We start from the raw sequence: 20,392 nt of genomic DNA, 5'->3' as shown, positions 1-20,392 counted from the left end.
AGTGGATTTTTGGGGACTTCAAGAAGTTCCAAATCCATAAAACTCTTCCTTGAATGATGGGGTTAAAAGAAGAATAAATACCCTCTGAAGAAAGCAGCTTCAGGGAAAGGGTATGAGAGGTGGACCTTGAAGGAAGTGTGTTTGATAACACATCTGAAGGGAAAGCCACTCTATCTAGGTGATCAGCAGGTGTGCAGGCATGGATGTGCTCCCCTCTGCCTGTGGGAATGGGATCTAACCCTTAGAAGCCTCTTCACTCCCCTTCTCACGAATGGTTAGGCATTAAGTATGCTTTTTAGACTTTTCTAGAGACAAGAGCAGGGTACTACAAATTATGGGTCATTTTTCTTCTTTTATAAAAGTTGAATAGCATCCCCCTATAATTTATGTTCTCATGGAAACTCAGAATGTGACCTTATTAGACATAAGTGTACTTAGTTAAGATGAGAACACGCTGGATTCCAGTAGATCCTAAATCCAGTGACTGGTGTCCTTATAAGAAGGTATGTGAAGACACACAGGGAAGATGGAGCTGTGAGGATGGAGGCAGATTGGAGTTATGCTGCCACAAGCCATGCAATACCAGAAGCCACCAGAAGCTGGAAAAGGCAAGGAAGGAATCTCCCTCAGGACCTTCAAAGGGAGCATGGCCCTATCAACATCTTTATCTTGAACTTATAGCCTGCAGAACTGTGAGAGAATACATTTCTGTTGTTTTGACCCACCCAGTTTGTCGTCATTTGTTATGGCGGCCCTAGGAAACAAATCCACAGGTAAATAATAGAAGTTGGTCTCTCACTGGGGCCACTGACTAGGTAGGATGATAAGGCCTGAGAGCTGACCACTGACTGGGCCTGGAATTTCAGAAAGGGAAATGGAGGAGGTACTTCCTCAATAGAACATCTACTTACTGCTGTGCATGGGGGAGCAGGGCTCACCTTTCCATCTAGAAAGAGCCTGTGAGGTGAGTGATATTGAATTGGATGTGGTCTCACAGATCAGCATTCCAGATTGCTGCATGTTCATGCATATGCATCTGGGTTTCTCCCACTTCTAACTTTTCATCACAACCCTCTGCCAAACAAAGTCGGATCACAAGGTCTTCCTGTTTGAACCAGTGAGTTTGTTCAGTGACATCAGACAAGGCTGAAGCTGTTGGAAGTTCCCTCCCGACTAGATTAGCAGCACGTGGGTGAACTACACTCATACATTATTCAGAGGGGAAAAAATGTGGGCTTTGACTGAACTTTGAAGGCATCAGCAGCTATTCCAGAGGAGAGTGACCTATTGTTCTGCTTCATAGAACACAAAGAGCAAGTGGAATTCTTTACAGCATAGCTAATGGAGTGCACACAGACACTGCGATGAACTGGCCAGCAGACATCTTTTATGAGCTCTGAGATCCTGTGCAGCATGCCCTACTGCTGATCAGAGGAAGGATGTTCACACTTCTGCTACTCCTGTAAGGTTAAAACCCAGTGATACTAGGGTCAGGAGTTTCTGGAAGATAAAATGGTGTCATCTGTGGAGCATGTACTTGTCAACAGCACCAAGGTCCCCTCAGAAGGGCCACCAGGCAGATGAGGTTGGCCTTTATGGTCTTGTCTGGCAGATCCTTCCCTGAAACATGGGAAGCTGTTCCTACACCATGGGAAAAGAAGAAAAATGGTTGGGAAATTCACTTTTTAAAAAATTGCACACCACATGTTTTTTTGAAACCAGAAAATCATTTTCCAAGAATGGAAGAAGGAAACTCTGACTAAAAGGATCACACGAAGGCTAATAGTAGGACTCAGTCCAGAACATCTGCAAGGGTTCTGAACTTAATTCCTGATAAAGGTTCTTTTTCAGTAACTAAACTTTAAATATTCTGTGGCGAACATAGAACAAACCCTGGTAAAGATATTTATTTATACCCTGCGTTACCACTCTGGATTTCAAGAGAGACTGAGTGGGGCTTGGAGTGGGGAGGGGAAGGAGAGAGAGGAGGATCTTGCTTATGTTTTCCTTGGCAAAAGTTTCTCAATCTGTGGATTAAACTGATCTGCCATTATTAAATTTGCTTGATTTCAAAGGTAGAAAACAGATTTATTAAGAAAAAAAAATCTGGATAGTAACAATTCAATTTTTAAAATTCTGTTTTCTCAGAGTAAGTACTTACGATGTCCCAAACTTAAAAAGTACAATTCAACTCATATAATACTCACAGAAAGACATTAAAATTACTTATAAACTTACTTAACAATATCTATAATGTTTAAACTCATTCTGTAAAGTGTATTTTAGGAATTAGGCAATATTTGTGGAAGCTACATGAATCATTTCAGGTTCCAGATTTGCCTTAATAAAAATCTTTAACAATTTTAGGGATAAAACTTATTTATAATTCAATAATTCATCCAACACTAAAATCCTTCACTTAGTCAACAGATATTATGGAGTTCCTACCATGTTATAAATACTGTTGATAAGTAGGGACAGAGACAAGACTGGAACAGATGAAGGCTTCATAGGAATACATGAATTAGGAAATATGTTCCCAACATTACCAAGTATCTCTCAGACTTCCTCTTTGATGATATATTTAAACTTTTAATGCTGAAAGATAAATTATTGTTCTAAAACAAGAAGCAGTCATTATCAGAACTTCATATACAGTTTCTTTTTAACAATTTGTTTGATTTCCTAAGTCTTACATAATTTTAAGTTAACTACTTTGGATAGCCATAAAGTAATGGACAAGCATTTAGCCTCCATATTGTGTGGACTCATACTTATGCTCTGTCACTCAGTAGCTTTTGATGAATAACCAGACAGCTCTTACGCCTCAATTTTTTTTCATCTGCACAATAATAATAATGGTATGTACCCCATAGGACGGTAGGGTGATGATCAAACAATTTAATAGAGTGCTTGGAATAGTTCCTGGAATGCAGAAAATTCACAGAAACATTTTTATTTGATTTTTTACAGTTGAGACATGGTTTCAATACTACAATAAATTTAGTGTAAACAAGCTGGTTGTGGGTAAGGAGAACTGGCCTCAGTTTCAGGAGACTTGAGGTTAAATCTTAGCATGTTGCAAAAAAGGTTCAGGTAAGTCAGTAAACTGGACTTATTTTTACTGTGAAGACAGAACACATGGATCCCCTTTCAATTGTCCATTCTCTCCCATAGGAAGGCAGCCTGCTTTCTGCTACTCATATGACAAAGGAGGGAATTGAACTACATGGTCTCCAGTGCCCTGTCCATCTCTAAAATTCTGTGACACTGTGATTCCAACGGGACCATAATTCAGGCCTGGGAAATATTTTGATAGTGAACTACTTGGTTAGAAAAGTATTTCTTCAAATGGTATTTGTAGATATCGTTGAAGGACGCTCCTCCCACTGAAAATTACTTCTGTAAATTAAAGCAAGGTGTTAGAAGATGTTCAGGCTGGTGAAATGCATTTTGATATTTAATTGAATATTCCAAATAAACTCGTTAGAATCCAAGAGCTTAGAGGTGGTCCAAATGAAGAATTGAGAAGCTGTTGTGATAAGGAGTGCCAGATGTTTTTTGAATTCTTCAAAGTGCTTTTGTAGCTATTATTTCATTTTCTCTGCCTTGCCTGTAACTTTTTCAGAAGAGCCCTGCACTAGGAACCTGATATTCCAGGTTTTCCATCAGCCATATCATTGCTCTCTGAGGAGGAGATTACCTAGATCTTTGGGTCAACTTACTTATATGAATGTCTTCCTCTTGTGGGCATTTAATTTTTTTTTTAAATTTACTTGGGAAAAGTTCACTTTCAAATAGCCAAGTTTTAGTTATAAAAAAGAAATATGAATTACACACCCAAGCACAGTCTTGAGACTTAGCAGCCTTCATAAGCAGCGGTTTTATTTCCACACATAGATTCTTAATCACTGGCACATCCTACTCAAAAACTATACATTGGGGACTATATAATTATTTGCACCATCACCATGGTATTTAGATATATATATAAGCAAACACACTGGGCTAAAAAGAAACATACTTGTGGGATGACAAAATATCTCACATTGCCTTGAGATTTTCTTATTAAAAATCCTTAAATTATTGTGACACATTGGGGACACATCCAAAGTGTGAAGAACTTAGGGAAGTTTCACTTTAGTAGTTTGGGTCTATCTTGACTGAATATCATTGTGCCTGCAAAATCCAACAAACTGTTAGGTATCCATTGTGATGATGAAGGGAAATATCCAATGAAAAGAATTGTCAATTCACCAGTCTTCTATCTTCTATCTTGCAAATCATTCTTTTTACAGTGAAGATAAGGATAAAATTAAATTCAGCCATTTGCCAATATATATAACATTTGCTATGTGCTTTTACCTGCGTAATACCTCCTGGGTTAAGATATGCCGTTTGTCTCTGGTGTTTTGTTCTGTATTTTTTTAATATGGTAGCCGAGGTCACACATAAACACACAAAACGATCCCTCCAACTCCATTACGATCACCCTGGCCCAAGATGCCATCATCCAATCCCTAGATTCTTTTTCATGTACTCTTTGTTCCTCCTTTCGCCCTCCTATAATCTTGTTCTGCACAGAAGTCAGTGATCATCCATTGCCCTTAAGATAAAATCCACACTGTTTAGCCTTGTCATGGAGGGGGAGAGAAGGAGGAGGGGGAGGAGAAATCATCATGCTATTTCCCTAGATTCATAGTTTTCAAATTCCTACACAATCTGCGCCTACCTATTTCTCATAATTACGTTACCTACTATGACTTCGTCCCCTGTCCAGGGTGCAGCGTATCTTCTCCCACCAGAATTAAGGTCAATGAGAGCAGATGTCTTTACCTTTCTTGCTCTTTGCATATGTGTTGTCAGGCATGTAGGATGTACCCGATTAATATTTCTTGCAAATAATGAATGAATAGCAGAGTATTAGATCCTTTTTATATTTTGATATGTTATATTTGCAAAATGTGGGCAGACATTAAAAATAGGATAGTCTTTCATAAGGCTATCACATGTAATATATTCAAAAAGAAAATATTTTAAAAAATGAGATGGACAGTAAGCATAGGTATACTTCACGGGAGGTTGAGCCTTGAGATGAGCTTAGAAAAACAATCTGAATTTCAACAGGTGAACAGAGAGATGAAAGATCGTGTTCTGGGGCAGTAAAAGACCAAAAGTGAGTCAGGAGTGTGAGTAGGTATATGGACATAGTTGAAGGAAGACATTAAGGAGGTCAAAATGATAGACCCAGGCATTCAGGCTAAGGAAGAATAGAAACCAAAGTGTGGTAAAGAATGGCCAAACTATTGAAGGATTTGAACGTTTTAGCAGAGGAGATCAGAATTTATTAAGTAGGAAAACAGAGGGGATTAAATGTTTTGGGGGAGATAAACATCATGACAAAAGTAGTGTTTTAGGAATTTAGGATTCCTCTTGTAGCACATGCAAGGTGAAATAAAGGACGTAAATAACTCTAGGCAAGAAGACTTTGGTAGTCAATGTCAATCTTTGGGAATAAGGTGATAAGAGCAAAGGTACAAAGATAATGTGGGCGGTGTGGGAAATGACAAACCAAAGAGGACAAAAAGAACTGATGACGAGAATTTGGATGAGTGAGAAGGGAGAAAGGCAACCAAAACTAAAAAGACACCATGCGCACTAGACAACTCTTTTATCCAACAGGAGACTGAAGAAATGTGAAGCCATATTGCTTAAAGGTCAGCATTCTATACCCAAACATAAGGACTTTCTGAGAGCCTCAGTTTCCTATGTCTTTCTCTGTATTTGGACAAAGTTAAAGGATGTCACTCTAGAACCCTGTTATTAAAATATGGCTCTTTGCGCTGTGAATTGTGCAAGACTGTGGAATCACAGATCTGTACCTCTGAAACAAATAATGCAATATATGTTAAGAAGAAAAAAAAAGAAGAAGATAGCAGGAGGGGAAGAATGAAGGGGGGAAATCAGAGGGAGAGACGAACCATGAGAGATGATGGACTCTGAAAAACAAACCGAGGGTTCTAGAGGGGAGGGGGGTGGGGGGATGGGTCAGCCTGGTGATGGGTATTAAAGAGGGCACGTTCTGCGTGGAGCACTGGGTGTTATGCACAAACAATGAATCATGGAACACTACATCAAAAACTAATGATGTAATGTATGGTGATTAACATAACAATAAAAAATTTAAAGATAAAAAAATATATATATATATGGCTCTTTCAACAAACTGATGGCTACCAGAGGGGAGGTGGGTGGAGGATGTGTGAAATAGGTGATGGGGATTAAGGAGGGTACTTGTTGTGATAAGCACTGGGTGATGTATGGAATTGTTGAATCACTACATTGTACACCTGATACTAATACAACACTGTATGTTAACTATACTGGAATTAAAATAAAAACTTAATAAAAATATGTCTCTTTCAAAGCCTCTCTGTGAGTTACCCATGTATATTTAAAGTTTTTTTAAATCAATCAACAAATAGTTTCAACAATATGCTGTGTATGATGAGCATCCGTTAAGATATCTTCCAAGTACTTTTCTATGCCTACTCCATTCACAGAAGAGGGTCTGGCTGGTAATACCTAATTGGATACTGAAGCGGATACCTAACTCGAAGTGGTCCAATCAGAAACTTGCCTTGAGACTTTTAAGCAGCACACAATATGGAGAAAGGATTCGACATATGTTCATTCTGGAACTTTAGAGAAAAAGCTCATGAATTTGGACCAGCTTTGTCTTCATCCTTTCTAATACTTCATTGTCCAAGTTTCCTTTGATGTCTTAGAGCCTATCCAACAGATTTCTTTTGTATTTTCTTATCTTTTAAAAAATTCTCTTCTGGTTCTGTTGCATATGACTCAAAGAAATTTAATCAATTCCAAGAGTAAAATACTTTAGAACTGGTATCAGTTGTAGATGCAGATGTTTCTAGTGGAAATGGTAAATGAGAGCAAGACAAACGTAACTTGGGAGCTTGGAAAGAAAGTTTGCACATTAATAAAACTCCTCACAAAATTCATCTAAGAAAGGCAAGCAACACTTGACTCATGAACACAGGATTAGATTTCAGCTTGTCTTTCTCCTCCCAGAGAACTGATATTTTTGGTAGGGAGATTTTCTTGCATTTCTCCATCTTATCACCTCCTTCCTCAAAGGGAAAATTCTAAATGTGGAGGATGTAGAACAGATCAGCTGTGGCCCTATTTAAAAAGGTAGGAGGGTGGTGTGCCATTACAGGAAGCTGAAAGCCTGAGGAGGACAAGATGACATAAGTACTTACAGGGTAGTTTCAATTACCGGAGATAACATGTGAGTTGAGACAGAACAGCTTCACCAACGGGTGTTGCTGGCTTCCCTGGTAACTGGGATTCTAACAGCACAATGCTTAGCAGGGTTGCAACACCTACTCTCCTACAGGTTGAAAGCATATGAAAAGAGCAGCCTATTTTTGTAAGTGGCACCCAAGGAGGTTTCTACTTAGTTCAGTACTTTAGTTCATTAACAAAAACACTTTTGTGTTACAGTTGATTGGTTTTATGTTCTGGTTTACTTCAGAATATTTTGATATGCTCACCGAAGTTCACTAAAAAAGCCCTTTTAAAAATAAGAATCAATACGAGGGGTCTAGGAGTATTCCTTCATTTATCCATTCATTCAAAAATATATATTATGCTGCCAGGTATCCTACTGGAAAATGATCTTATAGGTTGTTTTAATCTTGCTCGCATTAATCTTGCTCTGGTAGTGAGGCAAACACTAAACAAAGAACAGTATAAAAATAAGATTACATATTGTAATGAGTCAACTGAAATATGAGAAAATATGGGAAAAAGATAGGAATTTCATTTCATTAGTGAAGATGATCAGGGAAATCCTCTCTGAGAAAGACTTACTGGCTGTACCTTAGCCAAGAAAAGGGGAGGGCTGGGGTAGGTTTGGAGGCAGGAAAAGAGCATTCCAGAAAAAGTGAAAAGCATGTGCAAAGGTCTTGTGGAAAGAAAGAACTCAGTGCCTTCGAACAAATGAAAGGGTCCAGAGTGGCTGTGGCACAGTGAGGTAGGGGTGGCACGCCATTAGAGGAGGATAAGATGACAGAGGTCCTTATAGGAGAGGTTAGGGATTTGGATTTCATCTTGAGTGTGACAGGAAGCCATTGAAGGTGGTGATATGAATATCATTTAAATATTGTAAAGATTACTCAGACTGCTGTGTCGAAAATGGGTGTTGTTGTAGATCAACAGTAGGAGCAGGGAGACCAGTTTGAAGGTCAAGGCAGTAATCCGGGGGAAGGATGAGAAGCTACTGATTGAGCATGGCCATTGCAAAATGACTGTGGAGTTTTGGAGTTAAGCTACCTTAAATCTGCTAGAGTCTACCTACTGCTTGACTTGGAAAACTACTTTGAAAAGGCATAGGTATAGCCAAATGGCATTTCTTTGGTCACAATTTCATCTCAGGTGTTTCTGAGTATTTTATTTTACTTTGAATTTTTAAAAAAAGTTTAAAAATACAAATGTGCATAGAAAAAAACTACATCATTTAGATACATACATTTGTATTTTTTAAAAAGATTTATTTATTAATATGAGAGAGAGAGAGAGATGTCAGGGTGGGGGGCAGGGGCAGAAGGAGAGGGAGAGGGAAAGTTACAGACTTCACACTGAGTATGGAGCCCAACACGGGGCTTGATCCTGACCCTGAAATCACGACCCTGAGATCATGACCTGAGCTGAAACGAAGAGTCGGATGTTCAACCAACTGTGCCACCCAGGCACCGCCAAATATACACATGTATTTATCTAAAATATAAAATCATATTATATGGACTGTTTTGTTATTTGTGATTTACACTTAGCAACATATCATAAACATGTTTCTTTGTCATGATCTGCAGATCTTCATTCTTCTAGTGGCTTACTGATGTTCTTACTATATGAATGAACCACAATTTATTCAGTAATTTTTTATTGATAGGCATTTAGATTGCTTCTAATTTTTCACTACTACAAATAATGCTGCATTTTCATTATTACAAATAATGCTGCAGGGCACATCTCTATGCATTTCTATACACATTTAAACACACTTTTAGGGACATTTTTATAAAATTAATTACTAGGAATAGAATTGCAAGTCCCAAGGGTTGGGGTGATGTGGGGCTCAAACCACTTGCTCCTCAGGGATACACTCCATATTTGTGAGATCCCTTTGGCTTGTGGGTTGCTGCACCACGGGTGGGGGTTTTGGTGAAACTGTCCCTGCCTCTCCCATTTATCTCGATGTGGCTTTTTTATCCTTTGTTGTGGGGGAGCTGTTCAGCTAGTTTTCAGGTCTTTTTCCAAGAGAGCTGTTCTATATGTAGCTGTTGGGTCCATGTGTGGAGCTGAGTTCAGGGTCTTCCTATACCACCATCTCAAACCCTCTCCTCCCTGAACATCGCACAGATTTTAAGAATGACAATTTTAAACATGCTACCGCAGGGCATCCACTCACCTTAAAAACACTGATTTCGTGTCTCTCTTCTAAGACCAGGAAAAAAATCTGCTTTTCCATAATCTATTTTGAGATTAACTATAAGCCTGTCATCCTACTTACTGTCTTTTCCAAGCCACCCTTTCCTTTCTCCTTCTTCCTTTTACTCTTCCTATGAAAACACTTGGGATTTATGCCTCCACTCTACTAGATCAGTTATTTACATATACACGTATTGCCCATTTTATTGTATTTACTAGTAGGTTTTTATTTTTATTTTACATTTCTCATTAAATCATCAGTATCATTAGGTTAATAAAACATGTTCTCAATTTTTTATATAAGCATCCTCCATTCTCCACCACCAGGACACACACGCAATCTAGAATAGTTATCTGTCCAGAGACAATCCCAGAAGACGTAGCCACTTGACTTTACTTGGGAGCACTGTGCAGTTGCCATGCGGGATGCATGAGGACGAGCCTGCGTGTGTGTTTGTCAATGGTGACTGCCTCCAAGGGCAATACCTAAAGCAGAACACAGTCAATATTCAGCAGAGTCATTTCTTTGGCAGCTGAAATGAAGCTGCAGGAATCTTGCTGTCACTGGTACATTCCTGAATGCCTGCAACTGTAAATTCACCCACCCACCTGCATAACCCAATAGAAACAATTCCCCCAGCTTTGGAATACATCCCCCTCACTGTGGGTTGGATAACAAGCCTTCAGGGGACACAATCATAAGTAATGAGAGATTGAGAGAGTTGAATCCAAGTGATATGTACAGGAACCTTTAGTGGGCAGAGTGTAATTACAGGATTCAGGCTTACATGTTGCTCTTGATTATTCATTTTTTGCCACTTCTTGTCTCCTTCCTTTGTCTCATCATCACCAGACAATAAAGATTTTTATGCGAGTAACTAGAGAAGGGGATGTTTTGGTGCATCAAATGTTCTGTTTCCTGGGTACTGCCACCATAGTTTAATAGTTAATTTGGATTCACAGACATTCCGCATTTTACCGTAAGTCTCTGGAAACAGATACCTGGATGAATCACAAAGATATTCAAGGTCTTGCAATGACAGGGGCATCCTCAGGAAAACCAACACTTTGTGTAAAGTATTATACATACAGAAAACGCGTTGAAACTGTTCTGACCATACCACACACCTTAGAAATTGTTAATTTGGAGAAAAAAATCTTATCGTTGTTCATTTACTTTGTGTCACTCACACAAAGGTGAACTGTGAATGAACCTTCTCTCTGTGCCACTTAGTTGTTGTTTCTTGTTGTTTGGTAATCATATAAAATGGGGATTTATTTTCAATTAAGCGGTTTTCCTGTGACAATAATGAGTCTATCATTGCTTTTTAACTTTCAGCTGAAATGTTCTCATCAAATAAGGAGGCCATTGTCCAGAATATGGAATTGTCCCTTCCTGAGATTCTCTTGGATTTCATTGGAAATGAGTTCCTCCAAACACTGACCCAGCTCAACCCCACTTAGTTTCTCAGAGAAGATGAGCTCATATCCTGGTGGGGTGGCGCTCTGCGTGGTACAGTCCCAATAATATGACCATTGCTTGTGTATAAAATACAGCTAAGAATTTTAGATTGCACACTAGCTAACAGAGAAGGGTACTGTCTGTGTGCGAAACACTACATGATTCATATTTTCTTTGAAAAATTAAAGTCATATTTCTTTGATGTGTCAACAGTGATGACTGAAAGCAGATTGCAGAGTCTTTGTACTAAGCTGAAGGGAGAAAGTGTCAGAGAAAGCAGGAGAGCAAATGAGAGACTTTTCTTAGATCAAGCAGGAAGAACAATATTGCCAGAAAATATACCTAAACCGAGTGCACAGTCCTTAGAATGTACTAGCAGCGTAACCAAATGGTGTGAGAGAAGCAACAGTAAGAAAAAAATGTGAACAGAAATCCTTACTCTTGTATAGCTATGAAAATAAATGAATGGAGGGCACTAAGAGCATCTGAATATTTGTGCGAGGCAAGAAAACAAGGACACACATTGAGGGAGAGAACAGGCAGGAAGAGGAAGATACTGTTCTCAAAATAATCTGGTGCCATGACTAGAGTGCTGTATTCAGACTCTCTTGTCCGCCCTTCCCTTCCTCTGTCGTCATTCTGCTGTGATCGCATCAGCAACACTTCAAAGATTTCAATCTCAATTTATCCCCATGCCAAACATATATCACACTGGCCAAAATAAGAGGTGAGAAAAGGAGCCCTATGTACAAAATAGTTTCTCTGGATCCATTAAAAATAGAAAGTCCATGGGGCTCCTGGGTGGCTCAGTTGGTTAAGCAACTGCCTTCGGCTCAGGTCATGATCCTGGAGTCCCGGGATCGAGTCCCACATCGGGCTCCCTGCTCAGCAGGGAGTCTGCTTCTCCCTCTGACCCTCTTCCCTCTCGTGCTCTTTATCTCTCGTTCTCTCTCTCTCTCAAATAAATAAATAAAATCTTTAAAAAAAAAAATAGAAAGTCCAAGTCGATTGTCCTTGAAGGGATGGGGGTGGCAAGTGGGAGGTGGCTGTCCTCTCAAGTTGGAGAGAAATTTGGGGAGTAGGTTAGAAGGCAGAAAGGTGATTCATCCTGTTCTTTAGAGAAGTAGCCCTCTAAATGATCTCTGTCTCACTGATTCCCATAGTTTGGGGTTCTGGCGATGTCAGCTGCTAGTTCCTTCAAGAGCTCAATCACAGCACTTTACTCCCCTAATGACTTTATTTCACCACCAGGATTCTGGAGGCTTCAGTGGACATCTTATAGAATGCTCTGTGTCCTCTTGTCTGTGATTTTGCACTCAAGCCAAGGAAGGGACAGAATCTGTGAGGGGCTCAGGGAAACCAGCTCCACTCACTTCCACATCAGTGAGCACACGCTAAGAGAAAGAAGAATGCACTGTTCCCTCTGGGACTGCACAGAATTCCCAGCATTTCATGAGGAACTCAAGATGCTCCAAAGCAGTCACTGCCCTGCTTCTAAACAATGCACACTTTCTCTAAGAAGGCTCTCTCAACTCTCAACAAACCCAAGGCTATTAATATTGATAATTAGCATTATCAATATTAATTACTAATTTTAATATGGACAGCCAGAATCTCACCAGAGGGACAACCTAACTGGGAAAATGGATCAAGCTGAATGCAGAACTTGCAACTAGGGTGGTGAATTTGAAGGCACTATATACAACGATAGCGGCTGGGTGGAATCAAATGTAATTTCCGGGAAAATAAAATGAGTGGCTGAGGAGTGGATGCCCCAGCATATCACTAGCATTGAGCTGTTCTGACTGAAATCTGAAAATACTCTTATTAAACGGCGTTAGAAAGAATATCTGGCAAGGCTCCCTCCGTTGCTTTTCAGGAAGTTTTACAAAATGGTGGGGGTGGGAGCCATCTCAAGTTAGAGAATATCATGCTGACAGCCCTAGCATCATTGGCTTGCAAAGACCTCATGGAATGTGATAGGCTGGAAATCTAGGTGGTATAATGAGACACATACACAGTATTTTCAAGGGTGTTAGCAGCTATTTCATGGCTCTTTTCCCCCAAGGCAAGTAAGGTTCCCAAATTCATCTGTCTATTTTCATATATTTTCTTTTTCTTCATCATTCCTCCCCCTATATTTGATGCACTGCCATTCGGTGGACTGTGCCTGATTTCAAATATATACATCCCTCGAGGAAACAAAAGATACTCGGACTTCTTGACCACTCGAATGAAAAGTGAACACCTTACTAGAGGATATGTGATCAAAATAGTTGTTTTCTAAAGATAGTCTCATATGAGATTTATGGCTTACTTTATTCAGGAATTTTGTTCGAAATCATCAATGTTGTCTTGCATCAACACTTTAAAAATTCTTTTAATTAAAGTAACAAATCATCAAAGTTCATATTAGACAAGTACATATTATGTCTCTTATTTTAGAAATGGACAATACAGAATATGATTGAAGCAGTAAATAATAAGGATGGTGTGGACGGAACAGGGCTTATATAATTGAGATGTCCCAGTTTTCTACAGAGGCTGACCTCAATTACACACAGAATAAAGTATCAGAGTTTGCAGTTTCCCTGATGCGAAATTAAGAAAAATGTTATAGATAAATGTAGAAAATTTTATGCACATGTATACAAAGGGAAACAGAAAAGCCATGAAGTTTATCTTTTTATTTTGTGAATGATCTTTCATATTTAGACCTAGGTTTTTTTGTTGTTGTTGTTGTTGTTGTTCAATAAACTAGTTTTACTTATAATACTACATGAGACAATAACTCTTTTTTCCAAATAAAGCCTTTTGTCTTCTAAACAACCATGCTGGATCAACCACGTTGTCTTTGCACAGCAGCTGGTAGTTGAAAGAAACCCATGATCTCTTTGGAATTTTAGGTATCCCCATGCTTTGCGGGGAGAAAAGCAGAACTTAGTACAATGGGCAAGAAATTTTGAGTTAGTAGATCTGCATGGACAACCCATTTCCTGCCCTATTCATTTTCTCCAGCTATAACATGGGAATCATAACCCCTTTCTCGTATGGTCCTGGCTGTGAGAAACTTTCTGAGCGATCTCTGCCTTATTCACTCTCTTTCTCTTCTCCTTCCTTCTCCTTGTTGTCACTTTTGCTCTCACTTGTTCTTTCATTCTCCTTGGGACCAATATTCTCAGGGCAGCAAGGGGTTCCTTATCGGAAACATTCAGCCACTACCTCCTGGCCCAGGGAAAGGGACTTGTAGTGAATGTGTGTGGACAGGAGAACAAAGACAAGATAGCAGGAGATGTTCCTTAGGAAATCATCCTGCTAATATGTCCCCAGAGCTTTGATACCTAACTCAGCCTTCCCAGGATCAGCCTGCCTGCTCCATTCACCAGAGGGTTTTTGATTTATTTTTAAAGATTTTATTTATGTATATATTTAAGAGAGAGAGAGAGCACAAGCAGGGACAGTGGCAGAGGGAGAAGCAGACTCCCTGCTGAGCAGGGAGCCCGATGTGGGGCTTGATCCCAGGACCCTGGGATCATGACCTGAGCCAAAACAGACACTTACCTGACTGAGCCACCCAAGTGCCCCTCTGCTCAGGTTTTGATGGACCCTGGTTTCACTTCCTCAGGAACTCGGGTGCTACGTCTCCCTGAGGATTTCCTAGAAAAGGTTGTACACAGACAACGATGTTTTATAGGAATATTGTACCTTCTGACCTCTCATCTGGAGTGTAAGAGACATAGTCGTGATTGCAATGTACATAATTAGCCAAAATGTAATTATTCTAGAGATAAAATAATCATATCATCATCATCATTGTAACATTTTACTGAGTCGTAGGCACAGTGCTAAGCACACAGCACCCAATATATTATTTAACACATCAATATTATGAGACAAGGAGTACCATCATCCCCATACCACAATGGGGAAGCCTACATTTTCCCCAAGCTCACACAGGCAGAATGTGACCCCAGGCAATTCACCTCCAGATCCAGCACCTTAAACCACAGTACTCTTAGCAACCATGAACTTCTCTTTCACGCAGGAAAAACCATCCTGCTCACTTCCCACTTCTGGACTACAGTGACGCTAATTCGCGCTGAACCATTCCCGGCCTGTTGGCATTGTCCGAGGTAGCTAGCTGACTGCAGTATGTCTTGCAGCCTCTCATCTCAGTGATGCCAACTCTCCTCTCATTTCTTGCTTTGCTGAAGGCTTTGTCCTTTCTTCGATTTTCCTTAAGGTTTGCCCTTTCTTCAATTTCACCTTCCTGCACCTTTTGCCTACCTCTCTGATTGAAAAGTCCTCTGAGTTTTGCTTTACCTTCAAATGGGATCTTCTTTTGCAGCACCTTTGTTGCTGTTGGCCTCTGAGGAACCCAGGCCTCCCTTTTCCATCCCTTTTAACTAGCCTCCTAACATTCTCCGCAGTAACAATTAAAGGCTGGGAAAGCACTTTATAATTTATAAAGTACTGTAACAATGTTTTTTTTTTAAGATTTTATTTATTTGTTTGACAGAGAGATACATCTCGAGAGAGGGAACACAAGCAGGGGGAGTGGGAGAGGGAGAAGCAGGCCTCCCGCGGAGCAGGGAGCCCGATGCAGGGCTCGATCCCAGGACCCTGGGATCATGACCTGAGCTGAAGGCAGACGCTTAATGACTGAGCCACCCAGGCGCCCCAGAATGTGGGTTGTTAATAATTAATTAAAACATCATTATTCTGAGAAGCAGTGTAGTATGGAATACAATCAGCCCGTGTATTGCTGATACACAACCTGAACCAAGTTTAAATTCTGGTATTACCACTTCCTGAATGCTTCCACCAAAGTAAGGGACCCATGTTTTCCGAGCCTCAGTTTTCTTATGTCTAAAATGAAGATAATCATGCTTACGTCCCAACATGGTTTTGTGAAGATTAGACCTGATCTAGGATGCTAATAATAACCAATGTTCGCCAGCACTACTGAGGATCTGGCACTGTGCCAGGGAGTATATGTTGAAGCCCGAACCCCCAATCTGATGTATTTGGACGTCAGGCCTTTAAAGGGGTAATAAATGCTAACTAAGGTCCTAAAGACGGAGCCCCGACCCAATGGAATTAGTGTCCTTACAGGGAGAGAGTCCCCCACTTCGTACTGCCCACAGAGGGAATGCAACCATCCGCAGCCAAGAAGAGGGGCCTCACAAGAAATCAAATGCACTGGCACCTTGATTTCGGGCTTCTCAGCCTCCAGAACTGTGAGGAAATGTCTGTCCTTGAAACCATTCAGTCGTTGGTATTTTGTTATGGCAGGTGGAGCAGACTAATATGGCACCTACATGTGTTACTTTACATAGGGATAAAAGGGCCTCTAATTACCCTTGTTTACAAAAAAGAAAGCTGACGCTCAGAGAGATTACGTAAAATGCTTAAGTCCCCAAGAAGCGGCTTATAGGGGATTTGAACTTAGCCCAGTCTGACTCCACACAAGGCTCTTAGTCACATCCTGTATTTACTAAAATGCACCAAGGTGTCCTGCAGTGTTCAAAGAAGGTGCTCTCTTTCCCCGTAATATCTGGCCTAGATATGTCTGTTGGCCTTCAACAAGAACTAAAAGCCTGCCATTTTACCAATGCAACCTCAAGGCTTCCAGAAGAAATCTTTACATTTTCTTGTGTACTCCGTCCAAATGTTACTTATATTGGAAATAGTGAAGTGATAAGGAGTTCTCTCTCTTACTTAAGAAAACTTTAAAAAACTTTATAAAAAGTAAATTGCCAATTGCAAATTTCTATAAATGTGTACTGATTTTCCCTAGGAAATCTGTGTTTAAAAATGTTTAATGGGGTGTCTGGGTGGCACAGTCAGTTGGGCATCCGACTCTTAGGTTTCAGTTCAGGTCGTGATCTCAGGGTCGTGAGACTGAGCCCCAAATGGGGCTTCACACGCAGCACACAGTGCGGAGTCAACTTCACACACTCTCTCCCTCTCCCTCTGCCCCTCCCCCCACTTGAGCGTGCATGTGTGCACACACGCTCTTTCTCTTTTAAAATAAATAAATCTTAAAAAAAGAAATACTATTTACTACTATTATTTTTTGGCATTGTTTTTCTCAGATACAATTTGATACTGGGTAATCTGACAACATGTGAATAGTATACTTTATCTGAATATTGGACGTTGCTCGGATTGGCTGGTGTTTTGAAATATCTGTTTCCATCAGATAACTCAGAGCAGTACCAATCAATAAATATTTTCAAATGATATTTATAAGTAATATAAATTTTACCTACAAGTATAATCTCAAAAAGGAATGTAATGTCACCTCTATATTGTAAAGAAGAATTTTTAAAATTTATAGTAATATAATTACTATTTCAATGTGATTTCCATAGAAAGCAAATGAAACAGATGTTTTCTTCTCTCCATAAAATTGCCATGAAGATGATAGATACAAACGTGTTGAACTGAAGAACCAAATATCATAAGGGGATTATCATCAGTGACGGAATCTTCTAAAATAGTAAAAAACTCTTAGTAAGGTTCCAAACTAAACAAAGAGCAGGGAAAGACAAGATAACTCATTCCTTAATTAGCAAACGTGAGTAAAACAACATAGGCAATTTGCTCCCATCTTCTGCCCAACCCACTTCTCAGTGCTGAAGGTGGGCTGATGTTCTTATCTTATTGACGGGTGAAGACATACAAGAGCAAAGCCAGGCATAAATATAGCAGGGAGCTTTATTTAGGGGAAAAGGTGCATTGTTCTACTGAGGTCATGAACTAATCACCAACTACTCAGGAGGTTCCTGGAATTGTTGCTGCTCTTCTGGAAGTTCCAGCCAGCCTCAGAACCCAGAATTGTCCCCCAAAATATTAAGCTGGAGCAGACAGTGCCGGCAGGTAGAACCATACTGCATCTGAGACCAGGACATATTTGGATTGTGGCTCTTGCATTTAAGCCAATGGAACCATTACTTCCCAGATGACTATACAGTTTTACCTTGGCCATTTAATTAATTTGCAATAAACGTCACCCGGCATTTTATACACTATTGGATTTTTTAGACTCTGCTTATCAAGTTATTGTGGAGTTTTATGTGACATCTCCTCTTGATTTAGGTGCTAGTTTCATTCTTAGAAAATTCAATGTGTATTAATGCAACACAAAACTTTATGTATATGTGTCACTGGAGTTAGGTTCTAGTTTGAAATCATTTTTAAGAGTTTATTCCCTTTTTGAATACCTGGAAGTAATCTCAAAAGTCCCGTGGGAGCCAGAATAATTCTTTGTTGTGTGGGATTATCCCCACATATTGCTGGATACATAGCATCACTGGCTCCCACCCACTAAATTCCAGTAGCTTTTTCGCCCAAACCCCCACCCCTCACATTGTTTCTATTAATTAAAATGCTTTTTAGAATACAGTATTTTCTGGGGCACCTGGATGGCCCCATCCGTTAAGCGTCAGACTCTTGATTTCAGCTCAGGTCATGATCTCAGAGTCATGAAATCGAGTTTCACCGGGGCTCCTTGCTGGGCTCTGGGCACTGGGAGGGGAGCCTTCTTAAGATCCTCTCTCTCTCTCACTCCATCTGCACCCCCCACCCTGCTTGCTCCTGTGCTCCCTCTCTTTAAAAAAAAAAAAAAGATACTGTATTTCCTCCTTTGGGAACCACTAATAAGAAGTTAATATAACATTGGCTTTGGAGTTAAGGAGAGCTGAGTTCTAATTTTAAATTGGACTTTAGACAAGCTGTTCAAATTAAGACTGGCTTGGAGTTTGACTCTATAGTAAAAAGTCCCTTGAAATACTTGACCCAAATACCAAGTCCCTTTTACTTAGAAATTGAATCATTTTCTTCATTTAGCAAATTTCATGACTATCTATTATGTTCTAGGGCCTTTAATAGATAGTGGGGGGAGGGGTGGCAGGGAATGAAACATGAGATAATATATTCCTGCCTTTGGGAAGGAACAGGAATTGTGACAGAAACAGGTATGTGAACCTATTACTGCAACAACGGAAAAAATGTTTTGTTAGTCTAGAGCTGCCAGAATAAAACAAATTCAAGATAGCCAGTTACATTTGAATTCCAGATAATAAATCATTTTTAAGTATAGTATGGCCCATGCATTGGGGTATTTGAATTTTATGGAAATTTCCAATGCATAAAATATTTATACTTTAAAATTATTTGTTGTTTATCTAAAATTCAAATGCATTTGGGTCTTCTGCACTTTATCTGGCAATCTTGTTAGTGGCTGATATGATCAATATATTACCATTACCTCATGCCCATGCTTAGCTAAAATACTTCAAAATGCAATCACTAACATATAGAGACATTTAAAGCCTAATATACCTTTATGTATTGATGAGAGCTTGTATTTAAAATATGGGCTCATTTAGGGGCGCCTGGGTGGCTAAGTCGTTAAGCGTCTGCCTTCGGCTCAGGTCATGATCCCAGGGTCCTGGGATCGAGCCCCGCATCAGGCTCCCTGCTCAGCGGGAAGCCTGCTTCTCCCTCTCCCACTCCCCCTGCTTGTGTTCCCTCTCTTGCTGTGTCTCTCTCTGTCAAATAAGTAAATAAAATCTTTAAAAAAAATAAAATAAAATATGGGCCCATTTAATGCTCGCTTTGGCAGCAAATATACTAAAAAAATGATCCATTTACAGATAAGCGAGCTTACCAAGCACCTGAAAGACAGAAAAATGGGACTTGGGAGTTTAAAAAAAGAAGTTATTTTATAAAAACACATATTTTTTAAAATCTAAACCATGTTTCTTAATCTTGGGGCCCAAGGCTAGGTTTCCTGATCCCTATGAGATATCACACAACATTTTGCGTCTCTCCATACTTTTCTGGAAAAAGGGATCATAGCATCTGTCAGAGTCTCAAAAATCTTAAAAACCAAAACATGTTAGAAATAACTGAAGTCAAAACAAAGTTCAGAAACCACTCAGAGAATAAACCAAGGAATTTTCATTCTCTTCCCCAAACATTTTCCAAGAATTTCACTCCTTCTATTGAAAGTCTTTATTCCAGAGAGAGGTCACTTAAGTAATATAAGTCCTTGGAAGGACCAGATAACCACCTTATCATTCAAGGTGTACATAAAAGATGGCATTTTCAATGACTAAAACACTTTCCTTTTCTTATCTCTATGCTAAATGAAATAAAATGGAAAGACTGCACAAAGAGATGGGTGATTTTATTATTCAAGCATTATCCCATTTATGCCTCCTAAGCCTGTATTACCTCTGTCCTCAAATATTGTTTTTTCTCTTTTCTTTCTTTATTTTTTATGGGGCAACACTACTATTGATCATTAAACAGCACGACGACTAGTCTGTCAGGGTGTTAATGCTCCTAGAAAGATCACCACCTACTCCTGTATACTTCAATAATAAAAATTCTCTTTCACAA

General features: G+C 39.6%; 1 pseudogene; it reads right to left on the bottom strand.

Moving 5' to 3' along the window:
- Positions 1–991: 991 nt before the first annotated feature.
- Positions 992–20,392, bottom strand: part of LOC112810682 (endonuclease III-like protein 1) — a 114,415-nt pseudogene continuing 95,014 nt past the window's right edge.

The sequence above is a fragment of the Callorhinus ursinus genome, unplaced genomic scaffold, assembly GCF_003265705.2.
Source record: "Callorhinus ursinus isolate GAN/ISIS: 27379988/994484 unplaced genomic scaffold, GSC_fseal_2.0 scaffold2, whole genome shotgun sequence".
Lineage (NCBI taxonomy): Eukaryota > Metazoa > Chordata > Mammalia > Carnivora > Otariidae > Callorhinus > Callorhinus ursinus.
This window is presented reverse-complemented; position numbering and strand designations above follow the sequence as displayed.